Raw genomic sequence first — 24,047 nt, 5'->3', positions numbered from 1 at the left:
CCAAACGCACGACCTCAGTGTCAGGGCCTGGGACCTTTCATGTCTCCCTGGCTTGTTTTCCCACCAGCAGGATTCAGGCCCCCAGGAGGAGGCAGTTAAAAATGCAAGTGTCAGACAAGTGGTGGGAGGTGGTCAACACAAAGCAATGAGGGCAACATGTTTTATTTAACTCCAGGTTTTTCTTATATTCCATTTTATTCTGAAAATCAGTCAAAACTAGGGAAGCAAAAATAATAAACTAAGTAGAATAAAGAGATATGACATGCCCTAGGTCATACGTCTAGAGTGGAAGAGATCAAGGATTATCACCCACATCTCTTAATGCCTGGGCTCAGCTCCTGAGTCAGAGCAACAGTTGGAGCCAATAGGAACCACTGAGGCCTTGGCTCAGTGATGCTTCTTCAGGACCTAAGCAATCAAAATCTCCCAAGTGAGGCATCTCAGGAATTTGCATTTTTAAAAAGCTCCCCAGATGATCCACATGCAGCCCCTGGCATTTGGCAACTCCCTGCTTTTGACGAGGAGTTCCTAGGAGTTCATGCTTAAAGCCTTGATCATCCTCCTGTGCCTGTTATAGACACACCAGCCCTGCCAGCAGGTATTGAAGATAACAGGATGTTGCAAAGACAGTGTTTCAAACTCCACCATTTGGGAAGCAATTCGAAATTAGCGCAGTCATGTTGGCTTTCTCTCTCTCTCTGTTCCAACCTCCCCTCCCCACCCCATATACAGTTAGCTAGTATAACTATGAGAGGATGAGAAAGAAGATGGCAAAATTTACAGTTTAAAAAAAAAAACTTTTATTTTGAAAGAATTATAGATTTACAGGAAGTGCAATGATATTTCGGAGGTGGAGGATGCCTTGTTACTGCTGGGTGGGGGTGGCAGTCCAGCATCCCCCGTGGCCTCCACTAACACACTTGGGGGAGGGCTTTATTATTACTGAGTAGGGATGAAAGTGCCAGCTCCCTACTAGGTCTTCTCTGGGGGGTGGGGGCACCTTGTTACAGCTGGGCAAGGATGGAAGCTTAAGCCACCTACTTGGCCTTTATTGACAGGTTGGGGATGGGGCCATGGTTTTTTCCGTGGTGTTTGTCTGGGACAGGGTGGCGTCTTAGTCCATTCCAGCTGCTATAACAATACCATAAACTGAGTGGCTTATAAACAAGAGAAATTTATTTCTCACAGTTCTGGAGGCTGGCAAGTCCAAGATCCAGCTGCTGGCAGATTCAGTGTTTGATGAGGGCCCACTTCCTGGTTCATAGATGGATGTGTTTCCGTGTTCAAAAGTCTTCAATTGCCATAGGATAAGTGCTTTTGAGATACAAAGGTTTATTTGGTTAAAATTGTGATTTTTACACACTGATATCAACTTTACGAGACAAGGTGGAAAATATTTTATGTTAACTGCTAGCACTTATCCCTGAAGTCTTCTACGACTTCATCCCAAACTCTCTTTTCTGCCTCATTTCCCATTAGAGACATTAGTTTACTCTACACACATCTTTACACTACTCAGCCAAAACATATCTCAACATGTTCACAATTCTGTACCTTTGCTTTAAGTATAAAATAAAAGGACCCCAGTGCCTTGAGAGGCCACCTGTGGGGAATAAGCCTTAAATGGTGCCAAAATAAATTTGAAGTTCCTGGATAATGTAAGAAGCCAATTAAGCCTCTCCCCACCCCCATCATCAATTCCTGGGGCCATGCCCTTCCAGCTTCACTCACCCCTCAGCCTGCAGACTACCTGCCTGCCTGGGACTTTCTCCACTTCAAACTGCCTGCTGTTTATTACAACATGCTGCCACCTGGATACAGTTGGGGGAAGGGAGGGCGAGCAAAGCACACTGTGATTGCCCAAGGCCTTAATCTGCCTTACCACGTTGGGCTGGAAAAAGTCAGGAAAGGGCCTCCGAAGGGAGGAGGTGAGAGTTTGATAAGTAGCTGAATTATCCTGGCTGCTGGTTAATAGCTAACTGGCTTGCCTCCTTTATTGCCCATACAGACTTGGCTATCTTCCAGGTTTGCATGGCTGTTTGCCTTTCCCATGGCAAGAAAGGACGAGTTTTCTTTCACCGCAAATGCAGTAGAAGAACAAAACATTGAGTGGACAAGAGACAAAGAGGCAGAGGAAATCTGTTCCACAAAACTATCTTCGGTGTTCCCTGGGCTCCGTGGTTGAGAAGGAATTTAATGATTAGAACCAATCAATCACTTGTTCATTCAACAAATGTTTATTTAGTATCTATGTGTGGACCAGCGCTCAGTGGTGAGTTACAATGGTGAGCAAAGGAGGCCTTCAGCTCGGAGAGGCAGAGACTCCAGCTGGGGGCGCCAGAGGAGCCAGTAAGGGCCAGGCCACTGGTCTGGCCTTTACTTTAGCTTCACACAGGTTTTTATTTCTCTTTATTGCTCATTCACCATGGACAGAAGTGGTGGATATGGTCTGGGAATCAGGAGACCTGGGATTTTGGTCCTGGTACTGGTTAAGACATTTAAAGGCACAATTTCTTTAAGCATTAAATTTCTCCATTCATCAAATAGCAACGTGCTTTTCTGCCCCTCCTATTGTCCAGAACTATTTTGAGGATCAAATGTGGACAATAATAGAAGGTGTGTAAATGTAGGATATTATCCTACTATCTGAATGCCTCAAATTCAGGCACACTGGTTATAAGTGGTGCAGTCTGGCCTGGAAAATGGACAAATGAGCAAATCCAATTTATTCCTGACAGCTTGAGAAACTGCAATGTTATTTAAGCCTCATAGCCACACAGAGTCTGGCTCGTAATGTATCCCTGGATGAAAAAAAAGTAATTCCTGCAGAGGTAATGAACCATCGCCTCTGATCCTTGGATGGAGGAGACAGAACCCAAATTTATTTTGTGCATTAAAGCCATAGACAATATAGGAAAGATTTCTTGCTAAATGCTAAGCACTTGTAGACATTCAACAAATGATGCTGGCTATGAATCAGAGGCCTGAAGGCTGCCCTTGATGAAATCCTGCTACACTTTCACCACTATGATTGGGGCCCACTGACAGAAGCAGCCGGAGAGCAAGGACAGGCCCCTTTCCCAGGTCAGCAGGAGAGCTGAGGTCAGTGCTGACAGCATGTTGCTGAGTGACTGATGAGTCTCTTTGGACCTGATATCAAGTCCCTGTCTATGAAGAAAGCTGCAAAGAGAAGAAGGTACATCTCTGAGGACAAACACCCTAGTATAGGACATCATGACCCTGTGAGATATCTGTACAAGTCAAAGCTGTATTTTTAAAGGTTCTGTCTCTTGTCTTCTTTGTTAACTGACACACTTTAAAGACTCCAGGCCACTTTTGTACTCGGTTTGGGGAATATAAATTGAGTACTCTGTTCTTAGACAGGAAAAGAAAATTGTCCTAAGAAAACAATTCAAATGATTATCTTTAGTTATTTAAATATTTTTTGAAAGCTTAGTCTGCCTTCCCCAACTGGTCAGAGAACAGGAGCTACATTTCATATTTATAATTCTTTTGGGTGTCTAATCTCCTACACCTCCCCCCAGCCCCCACTCCTACCTCTGTGCTATGTACGCAACAGGCAGTTAGTAAATGCTTGTTAATGACTAACTGAAAAGTTCTACTCTTCCACACAAAACTTGCACATGAATGTTTATAAGCTTCATTATTCATAATAGCCAAGAACTAGAAACAACCCAATGCCAACCAACTGATGAATGGATAAATGGCATGTGGTATATACGTACGATGGAATGTTATCCATCAAGAAAAACATGAAGTACTGATACCTGCTACCCCATGGATGAGCCTGCGAAACATCATGTGAAGTGAAAAAGGCCAGTTACGAAAGATCACATATTGTATGATTCCTTTTATATGAAATGTCCAGAAAAGGCCTATCTATGGAACAGAAAGTAGATTGGTAGTTGTCTAGGGCTGGAGGGAATGGGAAGAATAGGGGAGGACAGCTAAGGGGTGATGAAAATGTTCTAGAATTGATTGTGGTGATGGTTGTGAAACTCTGAAAATAGTAAAAACTATTGAATTATGCATTTTAAATGAGACAATTGTATGGTATGCGATTAATGAAGAAGAAGGAGAAAATTCATACATACAAAGATGTGCAAAGAAAAGTAAGAATTGGTCTAGACACCCAAAGACAGGAATACGAGTTTTAGTATTAGTTTCCTATGGTGACAGTAACAAATTACTGCAAACTTAGTGACTAAAACAACACAAATTTATTCGCTTACTGTTCTAGAGGTCAGAAGTCTAAAATCAAGGTGTTGGCAGTGCTGCATCCCTCTTGGAGGTTCTAGAAGAGAGTCTTTTTTTTTTTTTTCCCAACTTCTAGAGGCCACCCACATTCCTTGGCTCACGGTCCCTCCCTTCATCTTCAGAGTGCGTCACTCCAACCTCTGCTTCCTCATCACTTCTTTTCAACTCTGATCTTCCTGACTCCCTCTTACAAGGACCCTGTGTTTACATTGGGCCCACCTGGATGATCCAGGATAATTTCCCTCAAGATCTTTAATCACATCGGCAAAATCCATTTGGGCATGTAAAAAGATGGCCAAATTGTTTTTCAAAGTGTCTGGACCTTTGTGGAGTTCTACCAGCAATGTGTGAGTGTTCCAGTTTCAGCTGTTTTAATCTGCTTACTTTGGTTCCTGGGACAGACAGACTTTCCCACACAGCATCATTTGCCTATTCTTTTTTTTTTAAATTATGTTATTGAGGTCATGTTGGCTTATAATATTGTATAATTTCAGGTGTACATTATTCTATATCAGTTTCTGTGTAGACTGCATCCTGTTCACCACCAACAGTCTAGTTTTTATCCATCACCATACGTAAGTGCCCTGCCTCTTCTTCCTTGTCAGTAGACCCTTAATTTTATTTTTTGGATAGGGGGTAGGTGGCAATGTGTCTAGTCCTAGGTTGTGGATCATACTGTTTCCAAGTCATTTGACAATCCTGTTCTCTACCTTCTCAACCTCCCTTTCGGCTAGATGAAACCTTTGGATCCAGTTCTGGCCAACAAGACATAAGGAGAAATCTAATCTAATGTAGAGGCTCCTGGGAGAGCTTTTGATTTTCTGCTATAAGGAGGTAAATATATCCTTCCACCTTATTCCCTTACTTCTGTATTGAATGTGGACATGATGGCTGGGACTGCAGCAGCCCTATTGCTACCATCATGAAAAGGCCAAGAGAATCATAGAAATACCTGACATCAATGACCCCCATAACCCTGTTTAATTAAGCAACTGTAAATTGGGTGTTCTGTTACGTACTATTGAACACAATCTGACTGATACAGCCTCTTTCTTTCACTATTGTGTAGAAGGCTAACGCTGTTAGTTAATGTATAGAATTTTGCTTTCTTTTCCTTCATGTTTGCTTTGTGGCCCAGATATTTGTCTTTCAGACATATTCGTCTAGATTTTCTTTTGGGGAGTACCCCACTGTGAGAGAATGAAAAGTTAGTGTGTTCTGGGTCTACTGAAGGCACCCATTGTTCAGTGAAATCTTGTCTATTTTTACCTTCATGAGCCGTGCAATCCTTATTTTAAACAGGGAAAAACAAGTTGACTTGGAAACTTTCTAGATATAGAGTATGGATTAGAAAAGCAGACACGTAGAAGATGCAATGACATTCATGAGGCATGCCAGGACAAGTTGGTTGCAAACGACAGAAAATCTACTCAAACTTAATGCCTTTTTAAAAAAGTGTTGGAATTTGTTGACTCCTACAACCAAACTTTGGAAAAAGCAAAGATAGCTTTAGAGATAATGGATTGTGGCATGAAAAGCCATCAGAACTCAAGACTGAGACTATTTTTCATTAATGCATCTGTATGTGGCCAACTGTGGCCTTCTCTTTACAGAGGGAAATATGGCCCCCAGGAGCTCCAGGCTCATGTTGAAACAGCACCATGGCTAGAGAGGAAGAGAGGATTCTCTCTCCCAGATCCACTTTTTAAAATCCAAGAAAAAGACTGATTATCCCAACTTGGACCATATTCTTACCTCTCAAGTTGTTTTTTCTGTTTGGATGTTTTGGTTTGTCTTTTGTGTGAGAGGCCTTCCTTGAATTGTCTAATAATCCTTAATTGTCTGCCCATTTTTGAGAGAGAGGGTCTAAAAACACACACCCAGGTGGAGCTTGTTCACTGTGATCATCACTACAAGGTTGATCCGGCTGGACCACTTAGTTGTAGAACCGCCTCCATCCATTTGGACCTTTTCCCTTAGGCTGGTCAGATTCCCTAGTGAAGATTCTCTGCTCTCCTGCTTGGAAGGGTCTAACTGCCAGTGTTTTGAGACTAGGGCAACTAAGTCATCCTGGTTTCTCAGGATTTTCCCACTTTTCAAACTGAAAGTCCCCATCCTGGAAAACCTACAGTCCCAGGAGAATTGAGATAATTGGACAGCCTATGCCACTATTCTTGGAGCCAAGAAGGGAAAGAGGGTTGGGTGATCTCATCATCTTGTATACACACATTCAGGTAATCCCACTGTTTTCAGTATGGTACCCCATGCTCAAATGTGCCTAATGTCTCTCAGTCTAGAGACTTTCTGTTTTACCCACTCAAGAGAAGAAATTTCCAGTCTTCTGCTGGGACTGGGGAGGATGACAAATCTGAAGACCTGACCACTTCCTGAACAAACTGTCAGCCAACCTCTTTATTTAAACCCCTATTCCGAGAGATGCCTGGTATCACCAATTCTAGAGTCTTCGGGGATTCTATAGTGTATATCAGGTGGGTTATTATCTTTCCCCACCATTGCTTAGAAATTACCTTTTTTGTGCCTATTTAACCACATACCACTTATTTTTCTGCTTTCCAGGGTCCAAATTTCTATAGCTATTGTCTCTTCTCCCATTCTCCTGATTTCTCTGAGGTTATAACTTTAAAAAATCCTTTTGGTAGGGGTTTGGGGGGGAAATAAAAATAGTTGGGTATCTTCAAAATGCCACATTTTCCCTAGGGTCTGCAAGAATAATCTTTTTCAAACATTTTTGATTCAAATATCTCAGTGCCTTGGGCAATGTAAGTCTCAGAGCTTCCTTCTATTGTCCACTGTGTGTCACTATCTTCTTACCATTTGAAAGCATAATTTCTAAACTCTTTCTGGTATTAGCTTACTGATTCCCAACATGTCTTTTTTTTATTAGTCTTTTTTTTTAATTCTTTTTTTTAAATTTCGGTAACATTGGTTTATAACATTATGTAACCCAACATGCCTTAAAACAATAGAAAATGACACAGACTACAAAATCATGACAGAACGAAAGTTGACAGCAATGAAAAATTGTCTAGAAGACTTAATCTACTAAAATTAGAATGGCAATTTATCTTGACTTGGTGACTACTTTCTATATTTACTACGTATTTATATTTACATTTATACTACATATATATATATCTACTATAGCAGGAGTCAGCAAACTGTTTCTTTAAAGGACCACGTAGTAAATATTTTTGACTTTGTGGGTCATATAGTCTCTGTTGCAAGCACTCAACTCTGTTGTTATAGTACAAAAACAGCCACAGAAAATATGTAAATAAATGGATGTGGCTGTATGCCTATAAAACTTTATTTATAGAAACAGGCAGCAGTCTGGATTGGACCCAAAGGACAGTGTTTACTAACCCCTCCTCTATACTGTTAAGATTCTGATCCCAATTCCATGTAGGGGGCAGGGGGAGGGGTTCCATACCAACATGCAATTCTTGGACACAAGCTGGGTGTCCTACAATTCAACTCAATTCTGACACTATTTACCTGGCGATAGCGTCAGATCCCAAAGGTTAGGGGCTCAGTCCTACAAGACTGCCCCACCCCCCACCCCAATTCATATGCTAGTCGCGCACCCAGGTTATCTCCTGTGCCTCTGACAGGCTTTAGATGAGAGGTTCCAACGACCCCCTCCTGTGGTTTGAATAATTTGCTAGAGTGACTCACAGAACTCAGAGAAACATTTACTAGGTCTCCAGTTTATTAAAAAGGATATAACTCAGGAACAGTCAGATGGAAGACGTGCACAGGGAAAGGTATGGGGAAAGGAGAGCTTCCATGCTCTCTCTCCCGGGAAGCCACTCTCCCCAAATCTCCACGTGTTCATCCATCAGGAAGCTCTCCAAATCCTATCCTTTTGGGGTTTTGTGGGAGCTCCATTACATAGGCTTGGTTGAGTAAATCTTTGGCAATTGGCAGTTGATTCAACCTCCAGCCCCTCTCCCCTCCCTGGAGGTTAGGGAGGGTGGGACTGAACTTTCCAACCCTCTTATGACATGGTTGGTTCTCTGGGCACCCAGCCTCCAACCTTAGGTGCATTCCAAAAGTCACCTCATTAACCTAACAAAAGACATATTTATGGCTCTCATTACTTAGAAAATTCCAATTGTTTTAGGAGCTCTGTGCCCAAAAGAGTGGATGAAGACCAAATAAATATTTCTTATTATGAATCACAATATCAAAACTATATATAGACAATATATGTATACAAATTCTATACTATATGTATGGACTATATACCATATGTATATATTTTAACATAATGGGTAACACTATGCATTATATTCTGAAACTCATATTTTTACTTAACATATTGAGTACATTTCCCCATGTCATGTCAATATATATAGCTCTACGTCATTGTTTTAATTGGCTATACCAATTAAATGCACATCAGAGTTTGGCTATTATATTTTATTTAAATGTAGCTTCAAATAAAAATCTTTATATATATCTGTGTGCCCTTGATCAAATATTTTTAAGGCAGATTTCTAAAAGAGAAACTGTCTCCAAAGGGTATGCAAAGCTTTTAAAAATCAAAAGTAGGGCAGGCTCAGTGGCGTAGTAGTTAAGTTCGTGCACTCTGCTTCGGCGGCCCAGGGTTTGTGGGTTCACATCCTAGGCAGGGACCTACACACCACTCATCAAACCATGCTGTGGCAGCATCCCACATACAAAAAAAAAAAAAATAGAAGAAGATTGGCACAGATGTTAACAACAGTCTTCCTCAAGCAAAAAGAGGAGGATTGGCAACAGATGTTAGTTCAGGGCCAATCTTCCTCACCCCTCCCCCAAAAATATCAACAAAGTATGCAAAATTTATCTCTAAAATGTTGTACCAATTTAAACTCTATGGTCAGGAATTTTGGCCAAGCCTGGAATTAAAGAGTTATGTGAAACAGTCATTATTGAATGTCTTTGAAACACTCTAGATGGAATAGATGCCAGAAGATCCAATGGCTATGCAAGTGAGACAAATGGTCCAAGAGGAAGCCGGGATGGGATGGCCTTGGTGGACACAACAGCTTCAGGCCCAAAGATGTACAAAGGGTGTCTTAGTTCAGGCTGCTATAACAAAATACCATAGGCTTAAACAACAGACGTTTTTTCCTCACAGTTCTAGAGGCTGGGAAGCCCAAGTTCAAGGTGCTGGCCACTTGAGTTTCTGGTGAGAGCTCCCTTTCTGGCTAGCAGATGGCCACCTTCAGGCTGTGTCCTCACATGGCAGAGAGAGAGAGGAACCAAGCTCACTGGTGTCTCTTCTTATGAGGGCACTGATCCCATCATGAAGGCCCCACCTTCATGACCTCATATAAATCTAATCACCTCCTGAAGGGCCCACATCCAAGCATTATCACACTGGGTGTTGGAGCTTCAACATGAGTCTTATGAGGTCACAAACATTCAGTCCATAACAAGGGGTGAGATGCTGAGATTAAACATTCAGAAAAAAATAGATACTCAGAGAAGAACTGATCTGGAGCTGAGCCAGAACGGGCTACTTGTTCAGTTTTAAGAGACCAGGACAATAGTCAAGGACTCCCCACCACAGCGCACAGGCCTGTGTCATGTGCATGATTGTCCTTAGGCTGAGCTTGGAGCCAAAGGCAGGAGGACAGGGTAGACAGGCCAAGATTAGAAGCAGCAGGGGGAGTTTGGTAGTTTCCCCTGACAGCCACACTGAGGGAAGAGCTGTCTCTGCTAAAGGATATGGTCCTAGGAGAAGGGGTTGCGAGGGACAGGATCTGGCTCCACCAGGAGTACAGGCTCCAACCCCCTCAGCCCAGGACTCCCATGTTGGTCTCTCTAAGCTCAGGACACCATTAGTTGTCACAGGCGAATGACCTGAGGCCCTGGAACTGTCAGCATTGACTTGTTTACTGGATATATAGGTTCTCTCTAATGCAGCATTTGACAAAGATCTGGACTAATCTCTGATTTTCAGGAAGAAGAAGGAGTCATTAGTAGAATTTCTAGATAAAAGAAAGTCATTTTCCTACTATACTCATTATGTCGTGCCACATCTAGAATCTCACCTTCAGTTCTGAGAGCCATTTTTAGTATAGAATTACTAGGAGTTGTGCAAAAATATCACACATAGACTAAAGAAACTGGAAGGTTGGAGGGAGGGATTCAAAGAAGGAAGATTAAGGGGAGAACATTTCTGCCTTCAAATATTTTAAGAGATCATAGAGGCAGTTTGTGAAACCGGCAAGAAAGTAGATTTTGACGTCTACCAAAGAAAGAACTTTCTGGCAATTAGAGCTGTCCAACAGTGGCATAGAAGTCATGTATTTCCTGTAACTGGACATGGTCAGAGATAAGAAGCCTACTTTTTTGGTACCATTCCTGCCTTGTGTATCCAGCAGACCTACGGACACCCATTCTGTTCTCTATGACAGCGCTTCTCAAATTGAACATGCAGTGAACCACGTGAGAATTCTTAAAACGCAGCCTGATTCAGGAGGCCTGGGGCAGGACCTGAGATTCTGCTGGTCTGACAAGCTCCCAACTGATGCTGGTCCATGGACCACACCTTGAATAGCAAGGCCCTGTGGCTGAGGCTCTCAGATGGCTGTACATTGGAATCACCTGGGGAAGGGGACCACTAGAAAAAATCCTGATGCCAGGATCCCTCGCTCTTCGAGTTTAATTAGCATGAAGTGTGGCCTGGGAATCAGGATTTTTCAAAACTCTCCAGGTGGTTTAAGGACCACTGCGCTATGGCCTTTCAAAATCATCCAGCACTAGCTCAGAGATGACTTCTGCAAAGACCTTTAATTGGGATATAATTATCTGGACTTGGCCTCTTCTTCTTACTCATGCATAGTTAACATTGGTTCAACATTTTTGGGGAAAACTTTGTAGTAATTATTAATTCTCATAATTTGTGGGACATTAAACCATAGAATGCCTCAAGTCCCTTCCAAATCTAAGATAAGAAACTATTGCCCTGATTCAAAATCTGTGATTGAAAACCTCCTTTGGCAGTACATTCACTTGACCACAAGGTGGTGATGAAGCAACAAAATATGATACTACAAACCTCTCAGAAAGTTGAGCTACTGTGTTAAGGGCAGCATACTTGCGGAGTATGTTTAATTCCCAACTCTGAGGGGCGATTGGTCACAGACTCCTTTGAGAATCTAACAGCTATAGACAAATGTACATCCACAAACGTGAATACAATTTTAAGCAATTTACAGACCCTGAAATTAAACTGCGGGCAGCCAAGACTAAAGATCAGTTACCCTCTCCCACCGTGCCCAACCCTGTATAAATTATATGGCGCCTCTACCACTCCCACCTGCATCCTTCTCTGTAGCTGACCTTACTTCCTGCTTCATGGAGAAAACAGAAGAAATCAGGCCTTAAATCTACCAATTTACCTAATCCACTCCCACCCTCCCTCCATCTACATGGAATGGGTGCCTTTTCTTCTTATTGAGATTACATCCCTCATCAGTATTCCTGATTCCTTTGACCTGGCCTCCAGCAAGTTCGTGCTCCCTCCACTTTATGCTCTCTTATATTTTCTTGTGCTCATTTTAAAATAACTCATTTTTCTCAATACAAAAGCAGTATATGGTTTTTATATTTAAATATGCAGAAAAGCAAAGGGCATAACATAAAATACTCATAAATCTCATAACCACTTATGTTTTTCTTCCATATAGTTGCTGAGTTTATATACAGTCTGTGCTTATAAAAATATAATCATGTTATACAAACTGTTTTATGACCCATTTAATTGAACATCTTTTAATTCTCATACATTTTCACCTGCAGATGTGGTTCTTGACCAGAGATGTTTATTTGATCCATCCATAGGGATTTTTAAGCATATATTTGCCTGGTCGCCAATTCTAAAGATTCTTATTTACCAGGTCTGGCATGAGGCCTGGACATCTGTATGTTTAGAAAGCCTCACTTGTGATTTTCAAGTGTAATACTAGGAATATAATCTTTAATTCAATTTTATTGTTATAATTTACATACAATAAAATGCACACATTCTAAGATATACAGTTAAATGAGTTTTGACAAATTTATCCACCTCTGTAACTACCAAAATAACCAACATATAAAACATTTCCATAGCCCCAAGAAATTTCCTTGTTCCCCTTGCCAGTCAGTCTCGTATGCCCATCCCAGCTCCAAGCAACAACTGATCTACTTCCTGTCACCATAGATTAGATGTGTCTTTCCTAGAAATTCATGTAATTCTAATTAGACCATATGTACTCTCTTGTGTCTGGCTTCTTTTGCTCAGAATGATGTTTTCAGATGCAACCATTGTTGCATGCATCAACAGCTTATTCCTTTTTATTGGTGAGGAACATTCCAGGTTGGATTTACCAAAATTCGCCTAGCCATTAACCCGTTGATGGACATTTGGGTTGTTTCCAGGCTTTGGCTATTACAAATAAAGCTGTTATGAACATTCACATACAAGTCTTTTATTTATTTTGGTAAATGTTTAGGAATAGAATGCCTGGGTCACGTGGTAACTCTCTTCCCCTTTACCTGGCAGTTTACTGGCTGTACGCCCTTGAGAAAGTAACTTTGCCTCTCTGAACCTTAGTTGTAAAATGGGTTTACCAACCCAGAATTTTAAGCCATTGAACTGCCCCAGGATTCTCTATCACAGCTATTGCTAGGGAGTATTTAGAATAGTAAAAACAAGTTGGCAAGTTGGCTTTTTATAAGCTCAGAAAATTAAGATGGTAATATGTTTTTTATGAGTAGATACAACTAATTTGGCAGTAAAAGCATTATTGAATAATCAAAGGTCTAATATTAGGATAAAAATAAGCAGGGAGGGACCTATTGGGGTAATAAGGCAATCTGGGCAGCTAGCAGAATGTGGCATTAGAACTGTGGCGACAGACCCAATGATGATCCCTGGAAAGCTAGGTGGCCTCTGGCTCTCAACCTCTCCCCTCCCCTTCCATATTGCTCACATCCTTATAATAAGGAGCTCTGGCCCTTTCCAGCCCTGCAGTTCCCGATTGTGAACTCCTCTCTGTGTTTGCTGTGTGCAGCAATGTTCTTCTAGACACAGTAGACGTTTGTACCTAAACTTCCACAGGCCCACCAGCGAAGTCCTGAGGTGAACAGAACAACTTGTCCAGAACCTCTCTGCTGCCTTCTGCATTTCCCAGAGGTCTCTTAGGGGCCAGATACTGTAGGTGGGATAGTTTCCCCATCCCTCTTCCACAAATCTGTAGGCTGAGTTACCTACTAGTCTCATGCCCAGCTCACACCAGTTATGACCCTAACAGTGGTCTCAACTTTGCTCCTTTGGCACCATCACTGGTCATCATCTGGTATTTAGACTTTCAGCCTAGCCTTTTCAGAGCTACCTGGCCCGAGACCTACTCCTTATTCAGAATATGCTCAAAAAAGACTTGTTACTGTGTATAAAGCACTAGCATTTGTTTGCATCTTTTTACGTGTGTTTGATCCAGAAATTCTAAATCTAAAGATTTATTTATTTTTTTATTTAAGAAGTCTGCTAGTGTTCAAACTTTAGAGAAACTGGTTTTATACTGGGTGATTTTGAGGCTGTGAGAAACATCCAGACAGTGAAGCCAAAGGCATCTTGCTCCTTAAGAGACTTGGGCAGAGGGTTCAAAGGCGGGGTGATAAGCAAGAGCTCTCTGCATTGTGCACTGCTCAGTCCCAGGGTCCCATCTCAGCAGCTGCCCACTACCCAATTCTACTTGTTTTTTCTGTAAACCACCACAGTCCCTTGGGTTTTTCCTCACTGACTAGATTAGCTATAGAATGGGACAGTCTCATCTTTTATCTTCTCTGTTGTCACCAAAGAGGCACACAGACCTTTCTAGTGAAAAGGTTGTATTGCATATCACAACGGGGAAACAGAAACAGCTGACATGAATTGTGTAAAAGTCTTGTGAAATGCTAAAAGTCATGACACCTGGTCTACAATTCTTGAATCTTTCGAAATGACTCAGCTGCCCGGTAGCCATGAGATCCATTCAGTCAAGACTCTGCATCTCAGTCATTTGGACACCATGAATTCAAGCATGTCTAATTTTGCCAGAAATTATCATCTCAGACAGGTTGTATTAACCTCAAGTTCAAATCTAACGTAACTTCAGTTCTGGAAAATTCTCAGATAAGGGCTTATCTGAAAATATCTCTCAAATATTGTTCTTGCTCTATTCTCTCTTCCCTTTCCTTCTTAGACTGAAATTCAACTCAGTTTAGACCTTCTCCCAGCATCCTCTATGAATCTTACTTTGTCTTTTGTGTTTTCCATCATTCAGTCTCTCTGTACTTCATTTTTGATAGTTTCTCCTTACCTAATTTCTAGTTCACTTATTTTCCTTTCACTTATGTTTTATATGCTATTTAATCCATCCACTGAAAGTGTGTGTATGTGTGTTGAAATAAACATAACATTAAATTTACCAGTAGTGACACTTAGTACATTACATTACTATATAATTATTACGTAATGATTTGATTTTGTATATCTTGGGAAATGATCGCCACAATACATGCCACAATAGTTAACATCCATCACCACACATAGTTACAATTTTTTTTCTTTTGATGAGAACTTTTATTTATTTTAATTTTAATTTTTTTCAGATGTACATCATATATCGAATTCTGTATACATTACATCATGTTCACCACCCGAACACTAATTATAGTGCATCCCCTCACATGTGACCCTAATCACCCCTTTTGCCCTCTCCCCTCCCCCAATGGTAACCACCAGTCCAACCTCCAATGCTATGTTGGGTTTTTTTTTGTCGTTTTTATCTTCTACTTATGAGTGAGATCATATGGTATTTGACTTTCTCCCTCTGACTTATTTCACTCAGCATAATACCCTCAAGGTCCATCCATGTTGTCACAAACAGCCGGATTTCGTCATTTCTTATGGCTGAGTAGTAGTCCATCGTGTATAAATACCATATCTTCTTTATCCATTCGTCCCTTGATGGGCACCTAGGTTGCTTCCACGTCTTGGCTATTGTGAATAATGCCGCAATGAACATAGGGGTGCAAGTATCTTTATGCCTTTGTGTTTTCAAGTTCTTAGGATAAATACCCAGTAGTGGAATAGCTGGATCATATGGTAGATCTATCCTTAATTTTCTGAGGATACTCCAAACTGCTTTCCATAGTGGCTGCACCAGTTTGCACTGCCACCAGCAGTGAACAAAGGTTCCCTTCTCTCCACACCCTCTCCAACATTTGTTGTTTCCTGTCTTGTTAATTATAGCCATTCTGACCGGAGTGAGGTGATACCTCATTGTGGTTTTGATTTGCATTTCCCTGATAGCTAATGATGTTGAGAATCTTTTCATATGTCTGTTGGCCATCTGTATATCTTCTTTGGAGAAATCTCAACACAAAAAAAGAAAATTACTGGCTAATATCACTGATGAACATCGATGCAAAAATCCTCAACAAAATTCTAGCAAATCGAATACAACAATACATTAAAAAGATCATACATCATGATCAAGTGGGTTTCATTCCGGGGATACAGGGATGGTTCAACATCCGCAAATCTATCAACGTGATATACCACATTAACAAAATGAAGAACAAAAATCACGTGATCATCTCAATAGATGCAGAGAAAGCATTTGACAAGATACAGCATCCATTTATGATAAAAACGCTAAATAAAATGGGTACAGAAGGAAAATACCTCAACATAATAAAGGCCATATATGATGAGAACTTTTAAAATCTACTCTCTTAGCAATTTTCATATATACAATACAGTATTATTAACTACAGTCACCATACTGTATTAACATACCCAGGACTCATTTATTTTATAACCGGAAGTTTTTACCTTTTGATCTCCTTCACTCATTTTGCTCACCCCCATCCCTTGCCTATGATGACCACCAATCTGTTCTCTCAGCTTGGTTTGGGGGTATTTTTTTTAGATTTTACGTATAAGTGAAATCATATGGTATTTATGTTTGTCTGACATTTCATTTAGCATAATGCCCTCAAGGTCCATCCGTTTTGTCACAAATGGCACAATATAGTTCTTTTTTATGGCTGAACAATATTCCACACAATTTCTTTATCCATTCATCCATCAGTGGACATGTAGGTTGTTTCTATATCTCGACTATTGTAAATAATGCTGCAATGAACAAGGGGGTGCATATATCTTTTCAAGTTAATGTTTTCATTTTCTTTGGATATATACCCAGAAGTGAATTGCTGGATCATATGGTAGTTCTATGTTTAATTTTTTGAGAAACCTCCATACTATTTCCTATGGTGGTTGCACCAACTTACATTCCCACCAACACTGCACAAGAGTTTACTTTTCTCCACATCCTCACCAACACTTTGTTATTTGTTGTCTTTTTGATAATAGCCATTCTAACAGGTGTGAGGTGATATCTCATTGTAGTTTTGATTTTCATTTCCCCGATGATTAGTGATGTTGAGCACCTTTTCACGTACTATTGGCCATTTAGATGTCTTCTTTTGAAAAACGTCTATTCAGATCCTCTGCCCACTTTTTAATTGAATTGTTTGGGGTTTTTTGCAATTGAGTTGTATGAGTTCTTTATATATTTTGGATATTAACCCCTTATCAGATATATGAATTGCAAATATTTTCTCTCATTCAGTAGGTTGCTTTTTCATTTTGTTGATGATTTCCTTTGATGTGCAGGAACTTTTTAGTTTGATATAGTCCTACTTGTTTACTTTTGCTTTTGATGCCTTTCTTTTGGTGTCATATCCAAAATATCACTGCCAAGACTGATAAAAAGTCGCTTACCACCTATGTTTTCTTCTAGGAGTTTTACGGTTCCAGATCTTCTGTTGTAAGTTTTTTATTACTGATTCAATCTCTTTATTTCTTATGTCTATATAGATATTTTATTTCTTCTTGAGTCAGTTTGATAGATTGTGTGTTCTAGGAATTTGTCTGTTTCATCTAGGTTATATAATTTATTGGTGTCTAATTGTTCATAGTATTCTTTTATGAACCTTTTTATTTCTGTAAGGTCAGTAGTAATGTCCACTTTCATTACTGATGTCAGTGATTTGAGTTTCTTCTCCTTTTTCATTGGTCAGTCTAGCTCAAGGTGCATCAATTTTGTTGACCTTTTCAAGAGACCAACTTTTGGTTTCATTTCTCTTTATTGTTTTCTATTTTCTATTCCATTTGTCTCCATTCTAACCTTTTATTTCCTTTCTTCTCTTTCATTGGGTTTAGTTTGCTCTTCTTTTCCTAGTTCCTTAAGGTGGAAGGTTAGGTTATTGATTTGAGATCTTCTTTTTTAATGTTGGCATTTACAGATATAAATTTCCCTGTGAGCACTGCTTTTGCCTCATCTCATAAATTTTTGTATGATATGTTTTTATTATTATTCTCCTCAAAGCCTTTTCTAATTTTATTTGTGCTTTCTTCTTTGATCCACTGGTTGTTTAAATATGTTGCTTAATTTTTGCATATTTGTGGATTTTCCAGATTTCCTTCTATTGTTGATTTCTAATTTCATCCCATGCAGTTGGAGAAGATAGTTTGATTATTCAAATCTTTAAGATGTATTGAGAATTGTTTTCTGACCTAAGATATGTTCTATTCCAGAGAATGTTCCACGTACACTTGAGAAGAAAGCATTTTCTGTTGTTTTTTGGGTAAAGTGTTCTATAGATATTTTTTGGATATATTTGGTTTATATTTCTGTTCAAGTATTATTCTTTTTTCTTCTTAATCTTCTCTGTAGTTGTTTTATCCACTATTGGAAGTGGAATATTAAATCTTCAACTATTACTGTTGAATTGTCTATTTCTCCCTTCAATTCTGTCAATTTTTGTTTCATGTATTTTGAAGCTCCATTGTTAGGTGAATATATGTTTATAATTGTTATATCCTCTTGATGGATTGATTCTTTTAGCATTATATAATGTCTTTTTTGGTCACTCACCACAAGTTTTGTCTTAAAGTCTATTTCGTGTGATATTAGTGTAGCCACTCCATCTCTCTTTTGGTTAGGATATATATAGAGTATCTTTTTCCATCCTTTCATTTTCAGCTTCTTTGTGTTTTTGGATCTAAAGTAAGTCTCTTGCACATAACATATATTTAGATTATGTTTTTTATCCATTCTGCCAATTTCTTTCTTTGGAGAGTTTAATCCATATCCGTGTAATGTAATTACTGATGAGGAAGGACTTACTTCTGCCATTTTATGTTTATTTTCAATATGTCATATATTTTTTGTTCATCCATTATTGCCTTCTTTTGCATTAAGATGACATTTTTGTAGTGTACAATTTTGACTCACTTCTCATTTTTCTACTATATTTCTTTTATTTTCTTAATGATTGCCCTGTGGATTATAATTAACATCTTAATTTATTACTCTGTTAACTTTTTTCCTGTGAATGGACCCTATTTTGTTTCTTTGCATGTCTTGTATTTTCTGTTGAAAACTGGACATTTTGTCTTTGTAATATGGTAACTCTGAAAATCAGATTCTCCTCTCTCCTCAGGAATTGTTGTTGCTGCTTGTTGTGAGTTGTAGCTGTTTGTTTATTGACTTTTCGAAACTATATTTTAAAAGACTGTTCTTTGTCTTGTGTGCCCACTGAAGTCTTTGAAGTTACTAAAGTCTTTTTTTTTTAATTGCAGTAACAGTGGATTAAAACATTATGTAGCTTTCAGATGTACATCATCATATATTTCGAATTCTATGTAGATTACATCATGTTCACCACCCAAAAATTAATTATAGTTCCTTACCTCACATGTGAGCCTAATCCCCCACTTTTGCCTTCCCCCTTCCCCACTTCCCCTCTGGTAACCACCAATCCAATCTCCAATGCTATGTGTTTTTTTGTCATTGTTTTTATCTTCTACTGATGAATGAGATCATATGGTATTTGACTTTCTCCATCTGACTTATTTCACTTAGCATAATACCCTCAAGGTCCATCCATGTTGTCACAAATGGCCGGATTTCGTCATTTCTTACGGCTGAGTAGTATTCCATTGTGTATATATACCACATCTTCTTTATCCATTTGTCCCTTGATGGGCACCTAGGTTGCTTCCAAGTCTTGGCTATTGTGAATAATGCTGCAATGAACATAGGGGTGCATGTATCTTTATGCATTTGTGTTTTCAAGTCCTTTGGATAAATACCCAGCAGTGGAATAGCTGGATCATATGTTAGATCTATTCTGAATTTTCTCAGGGTGCTCCATACTGTTTCCCACAGTGGCTGCCCCAGTTTGCCCTCCCACTGGCAGTGTACGAGGGTTCCCTTCTCTCCACATCCTCTCCAACACTTGTTGTTTCCTGTCTTATTAGTTATAGCCATTCTGACGGGAGCGAGGTGATACCTCATTGTAGTTTTGATTTGCATTTCCCTGATAGCTAACAATGTTGAACATCTTTTCATATGCCTGTTGGCCATCCGTGAATCTTCTTTGGAGAAATCTCTCTTCAGATCTTTTGCCCATTTTTTAATTGGGTTGTTGGGTTTTTGTTGTTGAGCTGTAGGACTTCTTTGTATATTTTGGATATTAACCCCTTATCTGATATATGGTTTGCAAATATCTTTTCCCAATTGTTAGGTTGTCTTTTCGTTTTGTTGATGGTTTCCTTTGCTGTGCAGAAGCTTTTTAGTTTGATGTAGTTCCGTTTGTTCATTTTCTCTTTTGTTTCCCTTGCCTGGTCAGACATGGTACTTGAAAATATGCTGCCCAGACTGATGTCAAAGAGTGTACTGCCTATGTTTTCTTCGAGAAGTTTCATGGTTTTGGGTCTTACATTCAAGTCTTTAATCCATTTTGAGTTGATTTTTGTGTATGGTGTAAGATAATGGTCTGCTTTCATTCTTTAGCATGTGGCTGTCCAGTTTTCCCAACACCGTTTACTGAAGAGACTCTCCTTTCTCCCTTGTATGCTCTTGGCTCCCTTGTCAAATATTAGCTGTCCATAGATGTGTGGGTTTATTTCTGGGCTCTTGTTTCTGCTCCATTGATCTGTGTGTCTATTTTGTGTCAGTACCATGCTGTTTTGGTTACTATGGCTTTGTAGTATATTTTGAAATCAGGGAGTGTGATACCTCCAGCTTTGTTCTTTTTTCTCAGGAATCTTTTGGCTATTCAGGGTCTTTTGTTGTTCCATATAAATTTTAGGATTCTTTGTTCTATTTCTGTGAAAAATGTTGTTGGAACTTTGATAGGGATTGCATTGAATGTAGAGATTTCTTTAGGAAGTATAGACATTTTAACGATATTAATTCTTTCAATCCAAGAGAAGAGCACAGAATATCTTTCCATTTCTTTATGTCCTCTTCCATTTCTTTCAACAATGTTTTATACTTTTCAGTTGAAGTTTCTAAAGTCTTATTCACTGCTTTTGTAAAAGGATGAACTTTTGTAGTTCCCTACTCCACCATTTTTGCTGATGTCCTCCCATAATTACCTTTTAGTTTTATCTTTTATTATCTTTGAACATTTTATATATATATATATGGTATATTTTATATCTAATAATTCTAATATTTAATTTGTTTGCCCTCTAAATGTGTTGTTTGTTCTGCTGACTCTTGATAGTGGTGGCTTGCTTTCTTCTATATTTGGTAATTTTATTGTGAATTTATATTTGGCTGAACCCAACTTGTGAGAATGTCGAGAGGTCAGAGTTGATGATGCCTTTCTTTTGATGAATATTCTTAGTAGCTTTCAGGGGTTTTTTCCAGACCACATAGGTAGTATAAATTCAAAATCTGGAGCTGGTGAGAGCTAGCTTATGTTTTCAAATTCTTAGGGGAGACTAATATATTTTTAACATTTTTCTCCATCTGGAGCTGCAGGTAGAAACCTACTTGTTTTCTTGTAGGCTGTCTTCACTGTCAGCTTTTTTCTAGTCCAACCTATTACTGAAGGAATGGTCCTTCCAAGAGTCCTAGATGTGTATTGCAATTTAAAATTTATCTCCTCCATTTTACATAGATTCAAGCAAGGCCCGATCTTCTATCCCTGCTCAGTATTAATTCCCAGGGCTGTATGTTCCTTCTATGGGCATTTGCCATCAAGGTGGCCGCGGCTTCCATGTTGCTTATCACTCTGGTTTCATTCATTGTTGTTTTGACCCTTGAAGATTCCCTTATTCTTGTGAGCCCAGCAATGCAGTTAAAACAATGTGCCTTGAGTTTATCCAAATACATAGGGGCTTTGCTTCAGGAACTTTTCAGAATATTGTCCACCATATATACAAAGCAGAATTCCATGGTTCAATATCCTTGCTCTCAAATGTTAGAGAAATTTAACTATTTAGGTTGATGGATCTTAATTTGTATCTCAGCTCTGTCACTTACCACCTCTGGAGTGTGTGGTAAGTCACATAACCTCTTTAAGCCTCAATTTCCCTTTTGGTGGAGTAGGTACTACAATACCTCCAAAATAATATAAAGCTGTTGCAACGACTAGCGTAATGGTAAAAGCACTTCATAAAGAGCCCAGCATATAAATCTTACCTTAATACTCAGTAAATCTGAACCATTTTTACTTTTACTGTTAAAGATAAGACCTGTCATAACTTAGTTCTTGTAAACCTTTCATAGTCTAGTTCTTTAGCTATGAAATAGGAATTTCAGGTTTGTTAGAAGTATTTGAGAGAACGAAGGCGAAGTATATAGCACAGTACCTAACACATAGGGGCACCCAATAAATAGTGACAGTTATTGTTATTTATAGGAACTATGAAAAAAATCAACAGGCTATACACGAAGCTCTTGTCTATCTGCACTGATTTAGTACACATTCCATTGATAATGAAGATGACATCTTGCCACATTAAAAAAAAAATAAGCCTGGAGAGATTTGATGAGTAGTGTTCAATTTAGCAAAATATTCATAAAGGTCGATGTGTCTATGTCTTCTACCTCCCACTCTCCTAGGCTCTTAGAATGCTCTCAGGTGCATAAGGTAACATTAGCATACATTTTCCCTCATCTACTAAGAGAGAAATTCTGTGACTGAGGAGCAATAGCCTTCATCTCCACCACATAAACTTTGAAGGGAACAGATGACAATATTCACTGCACATCTGAAATGAAATGTATTTTTTCCATGTGTCTAACATTGCATATTATTATAATTTTTTACTTTGACATATTGAGCTGGCTTTGAATTTCTTTTTTCATCACTAGTTTATATAAATTATTATATTTTATTGGCTCTCATTGATTGGCTTTGCCTATACCTTTCATCTCTGGGGAATTAGTATTTATTATATCTACAGTCGAGGTTTTTCTGAATTGTTTCTAAACTGAAGTTACTCCCTTGCTGTTTCCAGTTCCTGATTAGGGATTAGGAAACCTGTATTCTAGTTTCATCTCTGCCACGACTAGCTTCCTGACCTGGAGTAAAACATTTGCTCTCTCTCTGGGTCTCAATTCTCTCATTAATCAAACGGGGAAGTTGGATTAAGTGATCTGTAATCTCCATTCCAGTTCTATTGTAATGATTCTCTACTTTGTAGGGGGCATGATACTCAGCAAGTAAAATACATACCTGAATATGTGAAGACTGAGAAAACACAGGTTGTCAGTATGATATGTAAAGCACTTCACAGAGGGCTTGGCATCCAAGGCAAGAAGTATATCAAAGTATAACAAGAGGGACCAAAAGAGCAAAGGAAGATAATGGGTTCCTGGGGTGATTATCTCATTTTGGAGGGGAGGTCGAAAACCAGGACTCTGCCATCTGGTATAAAATTTCCTCAAGGCATGAAAAGGCTGCTACTTCCCCTGATCACTAATTAGGATAAGGCATCTTCAGTAAGCAACCTGCACTAGGCTTCCGTGGGGTCGCCTCCATACAGCATTAGCAGCAGTCATTCGGGGACTTAACTAGGTCTAAGCGCCAGAACAAGATCCAGGATCTGCTTTGGTAAATGGGGCGCGGGGATAACATGGCTGGTGCTATGCCTGACACCAGGTTACCTTTCAGGTGGAAAAAAAACATTAGTTGAAAGGATAGGGTGAAGTTAGAAGGCAAGAAGAACCCACATTCCTTGCGCCTTAAGAGTCACTCCTGGGAGGAGGTCAGTGGGTGGGACAGAGGCGCAGGACGGTCGCTCCCTTGGAGAGTGGGACCCGAACAGTCCACACAACGCACCTCCCTCTCCAGAGATTCTTGATTCATCTAACCAGAGGAAGTTTGGTTAAAGGGAACGTCAAGTCAGTCTTAAACCTCTTGAGAGGAAACAGAAGGGATTCCTGCAGGAGGAGGAAGGGACAACGAGCTTGGGCGGTTGATAATGCAAGGAACAAACTGAACTAACCGTCTCCTTTAGCTGTCCTGCCCACCTGCCTAGGCAGAGCTCGGGTCCCAGCGCGAAGGCGGAAGCGGGCGGGTCGAGAGCCTGCTCTTCACCAACCAGCGACGTAGGAAATGTTCCAGAGACATTGATTGATTGACTGCCCGGCGCGCTCCTCAACCTAGAGCTGCGGTTGGTGATGCGTTGCCAGTGGCAACAGGTCGCTCACAGGCTCAGGGCCGTCGCTGGAGGCCTGTGGCTGCTAGGCAACGGGAAACATTCCCAACTAGCTTTCTACTCTCAGACCTGGTTTTGCTCTGTCTCTGGGGACCCTAGGCGGCGGCGGCTGCTCTAGGCTGACTTGGTGAGTGCTGCGGGATGGAGCTGTGGGGCTGGGCTCCCACTTCGAGGCCAGAGACTTAGCATA

General features: G+C 39.8%; 1 protein-coding gene and 1 long non-coding RNA gene across 5 annotated transcripts in view; one reads left to right on the top strand and one right to left on the bottom strand.

Annotated features, from left to right (window-relative positions):
• Nucleotides 1-776: 776 nt before the first annotated feature.
• Nucleotides 777-23,832, bottom strand: LOC138917832 (uncharacterized). Its single transcript, XR_011426349.1, has 2 exons — nucleotides 23,645-23,832; nucleotides 777-1,314 (listed from the first exon to the last, which is right to left on the bottom strand). It is a non-coding gene; the product is annotated as an uncharacterized lncRNA (long non-coding RNA).
• DNAH6 (dynein axonemal heavy chain 6) overlaps nucleotides 23,680-24,047 on the top strand; it is a 257,423-nt gene continuing 257,055 nt past the window's right edge. For 3 of the 4 annotated variants that reach the window (XM_001916886.5, XM_070236220.1, XM_023618819.2), the window contains exon 1: nucleotides 23,680-23,984. The gene's annotated coding sequence lies outside the window, so the exon portion shown is untranslated. The remainder of the gene's footprint in view (nucleotides 23,985-24,047) is intronic. The other variant, XM_070236219.1, reaches the window with a different exon arrangement.

Source organism: Equus caballus, chromosome 15 (assembly GCF_041296265.1).
Source record: "Equus caballus isolate H_3958 breed thoroughbred chromosome 15, TB-T2T, whole genome shotgun sequence".
NCBI classification, from domain to species: domain Eukaryota; kingdom Metazoa; phylum Chordata; class Mammalia; order Perissodactyla; family Equidae; genus Equus; species Equus caballus.
The sequence above is the reverse complement of the archived record's forward strand: the minus strand, read 5'-3'. Positions and strand labels throughout refer to the sequence as shown.